Source organism: Crocodylus porosus, unplaced genomic scaffold (assembly GCF_001723895.1).
Source record: "Crocodylus porosus isolate Cpor-Errol unplaced genomic scaffold, CroPor_comp1, whole genome shotgun sequence".
Lineage (NCBI taxonomy): Eukaryota > Metazoa > Chordata > Crocodylia > Crocodylidae > Crocodylus > Crocodylus porosus.
In genome coordinates, this window is record NW_017728886.1 from 183,925,167 (window position 1) to 183,939,899 (window position 14,733).

At 40.3% G+C, this 14,733-nt stretch overlaps 1 protein-coding gene across 2 annotated transcripts in view; it reads left to right on the forward strand.

The window, feature by feature from the left end:
* Window positions 1–748: 748 nt before the first annotated feature.
* The window catches only part of DLGAP1 (DLG associated protein 1), a 546,520-nt gene continuing 532,535 nt past the window's right edge, over window positions 749–14,733 (forward strand). For both annotated transcript variants that reach the window (XM_019546483.1, XM_019546490.1), the window contains exon 1: window positions 749–897. The gene's annotated coding sequence lies outside the window, so the exon portion shown is untranslated. The remainder of the gene's footprint in view (window positions 898–14,733) is intronic.

Consider the following 14,733-nt stretch of genomic DNA (forward strand, 5'->3'; position numbering starts at 1 on the left):
TAGATATATATACACGCACATTTATACATCTGTGTGTATGTGTGTGTCTATATGTACAGATGTTTTCGGGACACAGCAGGCAGTATTGTTAGTATTATGTTGTATATATATCATATTTTTAGTGGAAAAAAAAATCCTAATCCTTCAAGTTTTTTCATAAGTTTCCCTGTTCGTATCAAATGCTTTTTTTTTCAAAATCTTACCTTTGTTTATTTTATCATTAATTACCTAGTTCTGTAAACATCTAATAAAAAAGGCCTTGTTGCTGAAATGTTCAGATATGATATGCTTTAATTATCCACATGGATAAGTATAGTATAAATATCTAGATGTGGATCAAGAGTTTCTTGATTCAGCAAAGAATGGCAGTGCATTGTTAAATGTGACAGGCAAGAGTTTGTGTGTAATGTCTTTTATTGGGCCAGCTACATGATTGGGATAGATTTATTTGATTGATAGGTAGATAACTGTACCTTGGGATAGATTTAGACAAGCTTTCAGGTATCACAGTACCCTTTCTCATGTCACATTATTAGATGTCATTCACATACATCAATGGCTGCTGCTTTGCTATTTAGTTTGACATTCTTTAATACTTTTAATGAAATACTCTTCCAGATTTTGGAATCATATATGTCTTAATGACATCCTTTTGTAGTTTCAAATTAAGTTGTAGTTATCTAATCTCTTTTTGTTTCAATTGATTCTGTGTATTTATATTTTTTTCCTTTTATTTCTTTAGCAGGCACCATTCCTAGGAGACCACAAGGATCGTTATTGTTCAGGATTTCAAAGAGCCATCATTTATGTTTGTGGACACAAGTGAATGGACAATGGTGCCCCAATCATCTGTTCAAGCTGTTTGAAAGAAAGGCTTCTGTACAAATGGCATGAAAGGTAATTTAACCTCAGAAGATCCCTTGGAGAGCTTTATTTCTACTTAATATCTTAAATTCTTTCCCTTCCTTAAACAAACAAACAAACAAAAAACCCCTCCAAACCCAAAACTTCATAGATTCTCAGTTTGAAGAGCTGTTAATCATACTAGCTGGTTCTGGTTTCTAAGTAAAAAAAGGTTTATTTCTTCTAAGTAGAAAAGAGCTTTTTGAGATAAATGGGAGATGTCTTATAAGTGGTCTGCTTGCTGTAGGGGGTCATTGTGTTTAATGATTTGTTTCTTAAAACTGAAGTAGTAAGTAATCAGGAAGTGCTGAGTAGTGGCGTGGAAGATATACACTTTCATCATGTTGAATCCCTGTTAGCCATGACACTATTGTTATCCAAGTAAAGCATTCAGTATACTCTTAAAGTAAGGGAAGCTTTCTCTGGTGATGGAAAAGAATGCCCTTTATGCTGTCATGAAAATTATGAATTCTCTCTTAGGCTGTTCTACTTTTCCCTACCATCATCAAGTAATAGTTTTGCAATCTAGTCTTGTATCCCCAGCTGACCTAAACTAACATATTTTATAAGCTGAATCCACCTTCAGTTCATCTCAGTAGAGGATCTAAAATAGTAAGAGTTAAATCTCTACAGTAATAGTAAGAGGGGAAGATGGGATGTTTCCTTTCCAAACATAAGTAAGTGTTTCAGGGACAGGGAAGAAGAGACAGATTGTGAGCTCATTGGATGTAAACTGGTGCCTCTTTGTTGATTACAGTGGTTAACAGTATTGTCAGCAGAAGGTGGCTTCAGTTTTGTGAGGCATACCACAAAAAATATACTCCAACCTTAACCTCTTTCCCTATTAAGATGTTTCTTTTCTAGCACCCTCTATTCCTAATTTCCTGAATTTCCGCTGCAACATATTAGAACAGTCTCTCTCTCTTTCCTTCCTGTCTCTTATTTCCTTACATCTTTTCTTCTGCATAGATCTGAATCTACACTGAGATTTGAGGAAAGTAATGCTGGAAGGCTGGTATCCCTTCTGGAGCAGGATTAAGGTGGCAGTAAAAGTAATTTGAAATATGGGGGTTGTAGAGTTGAACTATTATGTGCTGTTGGAAACCTCATTTTTCATTTATTTTAAAGTTGTGCCTTACATTATGTTTAGACAAATCTTAATTGCTGTACAACTCAGTGGGGTTTTTGTATTCATTTCTCTGTGTTTCTTAAAGCATTTTAAACAATACAGGGTTTTCTTTAGATAGATCTTGTTCTGCAGCAAAGGAGCTGCTCTTATGTTAAGGATCTTGCTCATAATTAAACATTTCCATTAGTTCAACAGCTCAGCTCCTCAAAATACAAGTGAATTTTTTACTTGGGTTCACTAACCTAAATTAGCTAACATGAGTTAAAGTGTCTGTGAAGGCAAGGTACCTTGCAGGTTATTAAGCTGAGATAAAACTTAGGTACCACGGCCTGAAAAACTGCTACTTTTGTAACATGTCTTCGATTTAAGACTTTGAGTCACAAAAATGGGTGATAAGGAGAAGGACCCTCCTATTTTATGCATTAATGTATTTTCATGAATGTGCATCCAGTGAAATAGGATTGTATTTAAACTCACTGGGGGTGTCCAGATGAGTGTGTATGTACCTCTTGTGATGTCTCAAACAGTTTACCAGTTTGAGACACCTCAAGAGGCACGCTAACAATGAAAAAATGTGAAAAAATTTGATACTTGGATTTCCAGAAAAAAGCGGCATAGGGCATGGTTCCCCACCGTGTCCTGAGCAAGTTGGGTCTCAGACCTCCAGAGACACTCTGGTATCCAGCCAGAGCATCTCTGTGGTACCCCCAGCTGCCCTAGCACACTGCTTTTGCATGCAGGGCAAGCAAGAGCAGCATAAGGCTGTGACCCAGGCGCTGTCCTCGGTAAGTAGGGACTGGGGTGGGAGGGATTGGTGGGGGGGCTGTAGATGCATGGGGGTTGTGTGGGGGTGGGAACCTGGTTGGGGGTGTGGGTCCCCCACAGGACCCACAGCCCCCCCCACACCAGCAGCGGCTGTGGGGCGCTTAGGGGCCTCTGCAACCAGAGCCCTCAGCAGTGCGGGCCCAGTCACTTTGGAGCCTATGCTGCTTTTCATGGGGCTGGTGTGGCACGCTGTGGAGCCATGTGGCTTCAGGCAGCATCAGGGCCTCTCAAGCTGTCACCCAGGACCTGGCCCCACTTACAGGGACTGTGTGTTGCAACCCCACCCCCATAAACCCTATACCCACCAACAAACTCCCCCAATCCCCCCAAATTGCTTTACATTTGTAAATATATCAGTAAAACATTGCTCAACTGATCTCTCTATGTATAGATAGTGACATTTCATTTTAATAGTGGAAGAAAGCTGTTTTGGGTATTTTAATGAGAGAATTTGGGTTACTTATCAAAGTATTTGCAATTTGTAAACAGGCACACAAGAAACAGGGAACACAAGGATCTCTGCTGGTGAGATAAGTGGTGAGACCTGGGCAGAGGAGGCTGTCAAGGGCCAGCACTGGGGACCCAGCTGGAGAGCAGATGAGGTGTCTGACCTCTAGGCCATTTGGGGCCAAGAGGACATGCTTTGACAGTTCAAAGTGGGCCACAACAAGAAACACATCTTCTGGGCTATAGCTGCCCAGATTACCGAGCAGGGGCACCCCAGCTTGGTCTGGCAGGGGAGCAGCCTTGGGGCCACAGGTCCAAGAGGGCAGCACAGGTGGCAGCACAGGTGACACAGGTGGCAGCAGGTCACAGCCAGATTGCTGCAGTGGGTAGAGGGGGCAGGGGCCACTCCAGGTTAAGGCTGCTTCAGCAGTCCAGCTGGCACAAGGGGCTGTGTCCCCAGATACCAAGTGGTTAGGCCTCAGAAGCTCCTGAGGGTAAGTAGCCCTGAGCTTCTCACCAGGGCAGGTTTTTCTATTGCTGAGGCCAGCACAGGGCAGGTTTTTTATATTGCTGGGGCCAGCACAGGTGCTGGCCCCAGGCTCTAGTTACCCCTACCTGCAGATCTGGGAGGAGCTGTGCAGGGTCCTGCACAGATTTGCCTGAAGTGCCACAGTTTGCCCCACACAAACATGCATGTCCGGGCATGTGTGCTGAGGCAAAAGTCCCTAGTTCAAATTTGTGCCATTCCTCTTTGAGCTGCTGCAAGTGTACATGCCTGCATGTGTGGACGTGCCCATAGGGTGTGTCCAGATGAGCGTGCATGTGCATTTCCCTAGGGATAAGTAGCAGTGGCATGTAGTTGTGCTGCTGCTACTTGTACCTGGGGAACACCTCTGTATGTATGCTCTGCTGCACTGCAAACTGCCCTGGGTGGGGTGAGGGAGGCTGAGGCCAGCACTTGGTTTGGCCTCATCAGCCTTACTTGGGGTTCTGGGAACCTCCTGGGGCTGCGGCGGCAGCGATCCAGGCATATGGAGCCTGGCCAGCAGCTAGAGTGTGACTGGCTCACCAGCCTCTGATTTTGAGTGGCACATGCTACAGCCACATGTACCACCCTGTTTTCTTTTTAACCCTTTTTTTAGATGCTCGGATTTCCTGGTATCTAATTTTGGTTCCAACCTTTTGACTGCATGCGTTTTGCCATGCCTCAAGAGTCTTGCACCTGCACACTCATTTGGATGTGCCCCTAAGTGCCTCTTAGATACCTAATAGCTGGAACAGGATTTGGCCCATTGTGCTTGTCAATGAAAATAAGCAAGTGTCGAATTCCTGCATTAAATGTGAAATATAATGCAACCTTCATAATTACATCACTCCTACTGCACAAAACTGATCCATATTTTGCTTTTCCTTTCCTCTTAAAGAACTCTGAATAAACCCATCTCTTAGATATTTTTAAAAAGATCCAGAAAAGGTGGAACATGACAGATTTGAAAATGTTTTATATAACTTTCAACAAGAAGCAATTTATAGCAACTCAGACTTATGTAACTTTGAACTGAGATTTTTAGTGGCATAATTCAGAGCTGCTTTGGTGCTTTCATGATAATTCAAAGGGATATGCAATCAGTCAATCTATCCAATCTATTTTCAGCATTTCTAAGGAAACCATCATTGTAGTTTCTAGGTGCTAAATCTGAAAGCAAGTGACAGCTTGCCATAAACTTGTATTATGTAGAACATCAAAAAAGAATATGTCTTTATTTGTTTTTAAAGAGAAGGTTGGTCACTCCAGTTGAGAATCTACAATGCTGTCATACATGTGGCCTCTATTATTAAGGAATCTGTATTAATTTTTTAATCGCATTCGGTAAGGTGGGAAAAACTGAATTTGTAAAGGAACGGTGATCTGCTTGGTCTCAGTTAGCCTTTAGGCATATAATATCCTGGAATGTAAGAAACATCAAGCAGGGCTGATTTCATTTCTCCTTAGTTGAAAAAGAGCATGCAGGCGACACATTGGAGCACACTAGATTGGGGATATAATGAAAAGCATGCACTTTGGAAATGAAAATATACCTAGCACTTGAACTACAGCCTAGTATCTAATACATATACCTAAAGAGTATTAAATGATATAATTGAATAATTTATTCAATGAATTTTTAGTTATTATTCAAATTATTCGGATATTTTTCATAATATTTGCTTGGTTTATGGAGCTGGATGAATAATTCATGTACACTTACATCGCATAGTTTAATTGAGGGATCATCTACATTTTTCATTATTTACTATGATATATATATTTACTATACTATGATATGGCCACATCAACAAAATAGTTTAATCAAGCAAACATCTTAAATATTCATTTATTAATATTCTACTTATCACCTCATCAGCCCATTAGTAGTTGCTAGACTTGCAATATGCTTACTCTACTTTGCAGCTTGTAGAGTTTAAATACTCCTTGGCAGGGCACACTACCCATTTGGTTCTTCGGAGAAGTAGGAAAAAAATGTTGGTACAAAGCCTGAGGACTTCCCATTTAAGTTCCATGCATAGGATATCTCATATTATCAAAAAAAATATTTTAAAATAGTTTATTGGTTTGTAATCACCGTGTTCAACATAAGACATTTTAAGGGAATTACATTTTTAAAGGTTTGGGCATTTGAATCAAGTATAATTAAAATTTTAAATGGCACTCTGAATAAGGGCTAGTTAAAGAATTTCTTGTAGCTGCTAACATACCAAAACAAAATAAAAAGCACACAAATACTTGGTTAAATGTTTACTTACAGGTAATATCAATATCATTTGTTGTATGATTTACTTTGTGCAATTCCTCTATACTACCTTTTTTGTAATTAACAGTTGTCACCCCACTCTTCCATCTGTTTAAATGAAACAAAATATAACAAGGTAGTTGAATATTGAAGTGTGAAGTGATATAATGAAATAAAACTAATTGAAAAGCAGATTAACAATTCTCTTTGGGCCAAAGTTCAACAGTATTTTAAGCAGGGTTTTTTCTTTTTCAGTTCAGTCTTTGTTTATGTGTCCTGTTTTATAGACTTCTGATAACTTTTGTTCTTCCTCTTTGGATTTTTTCTAATTTATCTACATCTCTCTTAAAGTGCCCTGTCCAAAACTGCACACAGTTATCCAGATGTGATCTTACTAGTGCTGAACAGAATGGAAGAACCACTTCCTCTGATTTGCAGATAAAAGTTGCGGGGTGCCTGGTTGTTTCCAGCAAGAAAAGAGCAACAGTGTTGGGAGATGCAGAGGAATGAGGTATTGTGGAATGAGGAATAGTCTGGAATTATTTGGATGGGTCATTTGGGAATCAGAATTATTTTGAAGAGAAGGGTTAGGGAAAAGATTGTATCAAATTGCCGGCTCACCACTTCCTTTCTATCATCAGTTGCTTGTACCCGGGCCTTCAATCAGACATGATTCATAGATTTTAAGGCCAGAAGGGATTCTTGCTGTTATAAAATATATTGTGTTTGAATTGTGTATACATTATATTATGTGTGTATGTGTTATATATATAAATATATCAGAGGATGTCTGGAAATTTATTGCTTGAAGACCTATAGCTGTGTGTGAATGAGGCCATGTCTTCTAGGGGAAAAAAATCAATTTTGAAAATAGTCTTTTGTCCCCTTATCCCACATACAGTACTAGAGCCAACCAGCACTAGTTCTGATCCAGTGAGCCCTTTCTTTACCTTGCCTATGTTGTGTTGCACTTAGTTATGTACATATTTACCTTATTTATGCTAATAGAAGATGACTATGATTATAAGATGACTCACAAATAATTAGATTCTGTATATGGAAAATGTATAAATTAGTTATAATATTCCATATATAGAATCTAATTTTTGGAGGCTTCCCTTGAATTTGTCTCTCTCCCACTGCTGCAGCAGGGAAGATAAATCTGGGGGTCAAGTAGACATTTGCTTTCTGCTTTGTCCTAGCTTTTTCCCCTGACATCCCCCTCTCCCTCTTTTTTACTGTCCAACTCTGCACTCTCTGAACCTGTGGAAATGAGCTAATTTGAAAGCAATAACCTTGGAGGTAAACATGGCTATAGCAATTTGCATATAGTGCAGTTTGCATTGCTGCATTGCATATAGTGCAATTTGCATTGCTGCACATAGTTTATTCAGAATTAATGCATGTTCCCTTTTTTTGAAACTGCTGCAAGTTTTAACACAGATTTAGCACATGGACACACGTGAGCAGCACTTTGGCACCTGCATATATATTGTACAAACTGGGTGCATCTATACATAAAATTAATACAAATGAATAAACTCTGGTGCATATTGTGCCAGAGTTTATTGTTCCCAGGTGTCAGCTTGCCAGCCCAGAGCTTCTCTCTGGGTCAACATGCTGTGAAGGGGTTAGATGGGGCATGAGGGTGCTCCAGTGTGGGGCTAATTCACAGGCACTGAAGCACCTTCACGCCCTAGCCAGCACCATCTGCGTCTAACACATGCATTGCTGCACCCTCAAAAATACCACTGAAAGATAGTACTTGTATTTACTAAGCTGTAGCAGAGTTAATTATTTTCCTGTAGTTTAATAAGGCCACACATGTAGATGTTGAGAATTTACTGTAGAGCTAATTAGGCAGCTCCATAGTAAATTGTATGTTCATATCACAAGTCCTGGGATGCTCCAAACATTTATATGCAGACGAGACACAGGGCACCCTGGTATGGTTTCATCTCATGGAGGGTTGAGCCACAATAATTACATGCAACAGGCTGAGAGAGTGTGCAGTAGAGGGATTCTGGGTGAACTGTATGCAATGTTGTGGCTCACCATGACACAAAATACTGTAGTGTTAGCTGTGAGGGGAACTGTACTTAATGTGTGCTACTATATGTCTTATTCAGATGGGCTACACTAACATATTCTTGTGGTAGGTTCTCATTAGGATGTTGCCAACATTGCCTAATGTGGGCCACATGTTTTACAGTCATGCTTGGTATTGGCTGCATTTAATCAACTTTGTAGTTGCTTTTCATTGCTGAGTGCATGCTGCTTTTGGCAGTTTAATGATGGACAGTGCATTTAGTGAGCATTTTGTTGTATATGATATGAGAGAAGAGGCTATTTCCCCCATGCTAACTGGCGGGTGGAAAGAACCTCATCTTGTATTTGAGTAAATATGGGAAGTACTTGTTGAGAGTGAGTCAATTGTTCCTACCTTAGCCAGATCATAGTCATTCAGTAATAGTATTTCCAGTTGTGTACATTCTTTAATTCCTTGAAGTGTTTTGTGGATAAACATCCAAGGAAGTACCTGGAAGAGAACATCTACCTGGTTCTCTGTTAGGAATAAAGTTAAAATATAAGTCTATAGTTTATGTATATTCTTATTAAAACTGCTATGCCTCTTTATAATTGAACCTTATAGTGGCTTGATGATTGAGGTATTTAGTATTATGAAAACATTTACCATCTATCAAAGGGCATCTTTCTAGTCAGGATTTGTAGCTACTGGAGCTGTCTAACTTTTCTCAACTCAGCCTTTGTAATTTCCGGTTCAGAAATGATTACTGAGCTGCCAACTCCATTTTTCAGGACCTTCTATGATTGATTCCTTTATATTAACAGTAAAACATTCTAGAAGAAAGGGAGGGTTATCGCATAATACAAATACTTTGGGATTCTTTTATGTTAATGAAATTGCAGTGCAGTGGATTTAGGATAATGTATTAAGAAAAAACAGGCACTTGTTTTCAAAAAGGTCAAGAGGGAATTTTGCCTGCAGTCAGATTGACAGGGACTCAGGGAGGGGCAGGAATTGCTTTCTTTGGTAGTGGGATGTTGCTCTCTTCTTTAGATTTCTTGAGCATACTTTAACAAGACTTTCAGCAACAGAACACTGGCTGCCAGTGTCCCCCCTGCCTTACTCATGGCAGATTAGGTGCTATGTGTTGTGGTTGTGTCCCAGGGTTGACTGCGTCATTTTAGTAATAGATGAGACAAGGATTTATATGGAATGGTTTAGGGCAGTTGTCTCCAAGCTTTTTATGGTGAAGATCACTTTTTATAAGTAAAGGACACCACAGAATCTACTGCCCCCACCCCACCCCCCACCTCCCAGACAAGCTGCCCAGGCTCTGACCCCACTCACTCAGCCCAGCCCCGGCGGCAGGGGGTGTGGCTAAGTCCAGTCATGTGTGCCCTGCTGCTGCCAATCATGGAGCCTCTGACAAAGTGTCAGAGGCTCCACAATCAACCAGTCAATCAAGGTCAACTGGTTGGTGACCACCGGTTTAGGGGCTTGGACTAGATGACCTCCAGACATTTCTTCTAGCCCCACTTTTCTGTGATTCTATGATTTCTTTTTCATAGGGAGTAAGTGTCTTGTTTTTTTCCAGGAAGATAATGTCCGTCTGCAGAATTCTCATAGTTTGGAGGAAGGAATTAATTGACTGCACAAAAATGGTGCATGCTGTAAACAGTGTTTATATTCTTAGTTGGATGTTTTAATTTTTTTAAAGTATAAATAGCTTAATTTGGGAGTTAAATGTCACAAATAGCTTCTGCTTTAAATACCAACTTTTCCTTTTCATTTGTTAATATGACACAAAGTCCTTAAACAGGAGGATTAATTTGTCATTGGAGTACTGATGCTTAATAAGAAAGCAGATCCTGGAGAGAGGCCATGTACACCGAGTTCCTTAAAAATGAAGTCTGATAGCTGTGTTTGGATTTTATAGGAGGTGATTCAAGATATTCTATCCAATTATTTCATACGTGATGTAGCGATATACACTAGAAATGTGAGTAGAGCCTTAGCTGTACCAGTCTGTTTCTGAGCATGACTACAGTTAAGTAACAAGGTGTGGCAGATAGAGCATTGCTAAACAATTTTAGCATGGTTAAAACAGAATGCTAATACTCAAGGGTCCAAATTTGCTATTAGTAGTCTGATTTCAGTGTGAGGCCATTTACATAATAAAGTACTATTCTGTGCAAAGGCTGATAAAATTGGACCTCAAGTGATTTTAAATCACATGACAGTTATTATTTGACCATCTGAGAATTGTACTGGTACCAAGAAATGTGCTGATAATGGAAGCAGTTCTCTGCATTTAATATGCTGTTTATATGACATCACTGACAGCCAGCTAGAGAAATCTGTTGATGTTGTACATTTTAATCATTTTACAGTAAAAGTTTACTATTCTGTTTAAAATGCATGCCTTGTTTTTTCATTGTGGTAAAGATGATAGCTTTTTGTTTCACCTTCATGATTTGCTTTATTTTTAAGGTTCAGTTCCACTTGTCTTATATTGCAATATTCATTATTTCTGGTACCAAATCCTTTTATATTTTACAGTAATGTTTTTTTTAATTGTTCCCTGGTTTTATTCATGTTTGGATTAGTCAAAGATAAGATTGCTAGATTTGATGCATCAAAATGTGTGACTTTGTTCTGATACTCAGTCCCAAAAGGAGAGATTTCCCAAAGCATTTTTCAGTGTTCCCAGACTACTTGTCAGCACTGAAAATGGAAGTCACAACCTTACATTCCCAAGCAAATAAGGATTGTAGAACAAATGTTTCCACTGATACCTTCTGTTTTGCCTACAGCAGTAGCTTAATGCAAACAATGCAGTAGGAGAGCAATGAGCTTGAATAATGTTATGAAGAAAGCACATAGAAAATCTGGACTGCCTCTAAAGACTGGATTTTTGACCATCTCTCTCAGATGCATGCTTGTAACCTGTTAGAATTGAATATGGTTACTGTATTATTGTTTCTTGGGCTTGTTTTGGTTTGTTTTTTTCCCCCATATTGTGCATAAATTTCCAGGCTAATCTAAGCTATCTGCTCTCTTGATATTAGGATACAGCACCATCCTTTGGAATTGCACAGTTCTGGAGAACTATATCATATGTTAGATCTCTTTTGGTATTTTCACCGTTTGAACAATTCCTAATCTTCTACAGCAGCTTACTTCCTGTTTCCTGATTTTTACATATTTATTAGAAGACTTTAAAAAGGTACCACAAAACACAATAGAAATAAACCATTTAAAAATCTCAGAGCTGAATAACTTTAAGGAAAGGGATAGAAAGAGGGTTAAATTTCAGTTCTCCAGATCCATAATGATAGTGTGAATTGGTAGATGAAAACATTGTAGAGAGGCTATTTTTTTTTTCTAACCAATGTCATCTTTTAAAAGCTTCTAAAGATGCCTCAGCTGATTTTAGCAGAAACATTTCTGCACAAAAACTAGCTGCAGATGCATTTATTTTACTGCTTTCATCCAAAAAAATAACAGCATAAGCACATACCTGGGGTACAAGGTAGCCAATCAGCTGGTTACTTGGCCACTGGCATAGTTCACAACAATAGAAGGAAGGGAAATGTTTGGGAAACACTTCTCTTCCTTCTATTGTTGTGAACTATGCCTGTGGCCAAATTTTAAAGCTTTCTCAACTCACAGATATGGCAAAAACCTCCCTCTGGATGGGGGAGAAGATCTGAGAGGAGTATGGTGAAAATGGAATTAAAGGAAGAGTTGCTTTCTTTTTCTTTTTAAAGTTTATTATTAAAATGTTACAAATCAAAGTGCAACAGTGTAGCTGGGCATGACACACTTGTCAGGAACAATCATTATCACCAGAAATTGAAACCCCCTCCCCAGTGCTCTTCATGGAATCACATGTTTAAGACTAACCATCCATTTTCCACCATGCAAAGTGTCTTCTCAGTGGCCCAGCACAACATAAACGGAGCCATGTTCTGTAGTAAAATGAAGTGTCCAGACTCAAGGGAGAGACTGTCTTGGACCAGGAAGCAGAACATGTGAGGGCATCATCAGAGCCCTGTGATCTGGTTCTTGTGGCTCTTCTGGGGCACCATCTTGACCTGACCCAGCAGAAAATTGGCGAAGCAGATCGTATTCCCTTCAGGCACTTGGTATGGGAGAGAGAAAATACAAAACAGTTTCACAGATGACAAAGTCTAGTGCCCTAAAGAGGGTGATGAGGGTAGCAAAGAGTGGATGCAGCCCAGGGTAGTCCAGGGAGGCATGTAGGTGTCATCGCTGTGTATAAAGTCCAGACTTCAGTTCTGATGGGTGTCAGTGATTGACAAAGGTGCTGGTGGCCAGGGCCTCTTGCAGGAGTCACCACTGGAGATTGCTGAACCACTTGGTGAGGGGCAGCTTGTACAGGGTGTGCCAAACCAGGTGGGTTTGCTTTGTTGCTTCTGCCATTAAGCACCACCTCCACATCATGCCAGTGTAGATGGCAAGGACTTGGGTGAGATTCACCTTGATTGTGCACATGTACAGTGCCTTCCTAGACAGGACCGCAAAGCATATCCCACTGCTAGTCTTGTTGGGCATGAGGAACAGCAGGGTACTAGGCTTGCCACTTTTATTGTTATCCATTGTAGAAGTTAGGCAGTGACAGTATTGACTTGTCCAGTAACCTGCCATCACTTGTGTGCAGAAGTGATTCTCCAGAGCAGTGACAGCATCTGTGGGGAAGGCCACCTCCACCATGGCCAAGCGGTATGAAGCAAAGAAGACAGGAGTGCAGACCCAGCTGGGCTGTCAGAACTACAATCAGGAGCCAAGTAGACTAGTCAGGGTTAAGAAGGTGGATCGGTTTGATGATGTGTGATGGGACCAAGGAGGAAACAAGGCTTCCAGAGGCTTGGCTCACTGTTTTCCACTGCAAGGCCAGGTTGTGGACCAGGGGATCTTGCAAGAGCTCTGGAAATCACAGATGCATGGCCTGGGGTCTCAGGCAGAGGGAGACCTGTCAGGCCTGTGCAGTGCTGCAGTAGAATGGCAGGAAGGTGTCCCAACCAAGGTGATCAGATTCCAGAAGGAAAAGTTCCCAGCCAAAGTCAATGCCCCACGTGGCACAGGAGCACAAAAGCTAACCATTGCCCAGGGAAATGGTTTGCCAGGAAAGAGCAGATGCTTTTCAACCATCCTGCTCTCCAAGTCAATCAGGTCCTATCACCTACCTCACTGGTTGGCAGGTAGAAGATAGCTCACTGAAATCAGTTTTACCCATCCCAAAATAATTCCACAAGGAGCTTCTGGAGCTTCTTAAGCAGGGTCATTGATGGATCCAGGATGGCACACACATGCCACAGCACACCAACTGTGAGGTTCTTGATTGCATGGCCTGAGCCATGGTAGGAGAGGCTGGGCAGATACCAATGCCACCTCTATAATCAGGTCTTAACCTCTTCACTGAGGCCTTCCCCATTCTTGGCTAGATAGTTCAGTGGGCCTTGGAAAATACCCCAGTCTTTGAAGCCATTGCAATACTAGGACAGACCTCCAGGCAGGTCACAGATTGATCGTTGGCTCAGGTGCCCAGGAGAACTGTCTTGCTTCTGGGCCAGTTGATATGGGCTGAGGAAGCATGCTTGTAGGTGTCCGCACAGTCTATCAGGGACTGGACATTGCCTGATGGGAGTGCCATAGGCTAACATCAAGAGGGTGGATTAGATAGAATTCAGCATTTACATACGATTCTATAATGGAATACAAATATGCATCTGAATATGTTTGGAGAAGGAACCCAGATTTTTTATGTGCAGTTATGGCTCTTGGAAATTGCTAACAGACAAATCAAGCCATACAGAAATATTTTTCCTGTTTCATATAACTCTATTTAGGGCTATGCACTGCTTACCAGTTTTGTTTACAGTTGTTTTTTGAGGAAGATGAGGAATATGTAGCCATTTCTTCATTATCATTATTATTTCTATATTTATACAAATCTGGAAGAGGCACACAAGAGAAGGAAATTCTGACAATAGTTTCTGTTGTTTGATAAAGCATTGCTGATTAGTAAAAAACCAGCTTACTTTATGATACAGGATTTTGAAGTATTGCGTGTGAGGACAAAGTAATAGTTTCATCCATAGTTGGTTATTCAGTAGCTGACTGCACAGTTGGAAGCGAAAGTCAGAGATCTTAATACTACACACCTAAAACACTGATTCCAAGCTATGCATTATTGCAAGCAATAATAATGCAAGAATTAATTTTATGGCAATTTTAAGGATAATTTTAAAGCAGAATTGCAAACTAATTGTTACGGCAAACTTAGCATGTCTTGCACATTTTGATTATTGCCTGGAGGAAAAAAGAGATGACAGCAACCTCAGGGGAATGCTTTTACCTCTTCCAACTTTATTACTTTAGTTACCAATGTAAGACATGGGCTGATTGTTCACATACAGAAAAAGTTTTCTAATGTTGGTTTTTAGATGAAAATTCCATTTCCCACAAGAAGTATCTGAAGCATCTTTGTCGCTAAATGGTAATGGAATCTCAATTGTACTGCAGTTTCCACTTCATAAACCCTATGTGTACGACAAAGCACTTGCCCTTCTGCTTCAGCTGAG